The sequence below is a fragment of the Rhagoletis pomonella genome, unplaced genomic scaffold (genome assembly GCF_013731165.1).
Source record: "Rhagoletis pomonella isolate Grant_MI unplaced genomic scaffold, Rhpom_1.0 Rhpom_scaffold_00001, whole genome shotgun sequence".
Classification (NCBI taxonomy): Eukaryota; Metazoa; Arthropoda; class Insecta; order Diptera; family Tephritidae; genus Rhagoletis; species Rhagoletis pomonella.
In genome coordinates, this window is record NW_023458555.1 from 99678551 (window position 1) to 99679802 (window position 1252).

Below are 1252 nucleotides of genomic sequence, written 5' to 3' on the forward strand. Positions count from 1 at the left end.
ATATACCCACATACATAAGTATGTACATACATATATTACTTTTCGTGTCAATTCATGAATTCATGCGCCCATATATGTAATACTTCTATATTGGCAGTAAGCTAACTTCCCAATGTGTAAGCATTCCGAAATCTAAGCGAGACAGTCTAGTACGGTTTTTGTGTATTTAATAGGGATGTCTCGAATGCCATATTTTTCACATTCGCGAATGCGAATGTTAAGTCATCGTCTTTATCACTTAAAAATTTTGTAAATTTTTATAACATTGAACGAGTTCTTAACCTATACAGTGTTTTAGTCTTGTAGTCAAATTTCAAAATGGCAATATTATATTTCATAAAAAGTAATTTTGCTGCCTTTTCTCCCATGAGGCGATTTCTTAGAGGCTCGTATATAAGGCCGGCTGCACTAAAAAATTGCTCGCTTCGAACGGTGGGTGGAGCGCTCAAATATTTGCGACCCAGATCTGTAAATTTGTCGTGTTTTTTTGTTTAGTTTTTCACCAATCGAGAGGATTTTCACCGAGATGAGCCCGTTTTTCTTTAAGATAGGCCTTCAATTGAGCTTTTATTTCAAATATTTTAATGTCTCCAGATTTTACATTCGGGCCTTTGGTTTCGCTGTAGGAATCTAAAATTATTTCTAGGTTTCTTATACGACTTTTAGCACTTGTTAGTCCATTTATAAAACCACGCATATTAAAAAGTTTTTTTTAATTTATTTATTTTGTAGTTGTTAGTCTGGTCTGTAGAAAATTTTGCAATAGATATTAAAATAATTCAACGATATTAATATATTGATGCACACACATGCATATGCATATGTATGCACATACATACGAGCACCAATTAATTTCATTTGAAGCACTGATAGGCACTGCCTTGCCCGCGGGCAAAGCTCTTTTAAGCTTTCTATACATTTTGTATAGGTGCGAGCTGAGTAAAAGCTCTCCGCCAACTCTGTTTTAAAGAAATGGCGTTTCGTCCATATCCGCTGTAGCGTTTGCTACATTTGCTGATTGCAAATTGATTTTTGCAAACATGTATGCATTTTTCTATTTCAGCTAATATTTTGACTTTTAATTTTTTTTTTTTTCATATTTCAGCTAAGTTGATAATATTTTCTTTAAGCAATATTTTGACCTTTTTCCACAATCGTCTAAAGTCACGTAAAATGGAAATTATACATGCGTATGTACCTACATATCTGTATGCGAAAATGAAAAGATCGTTTATGATATGTTATACGCACC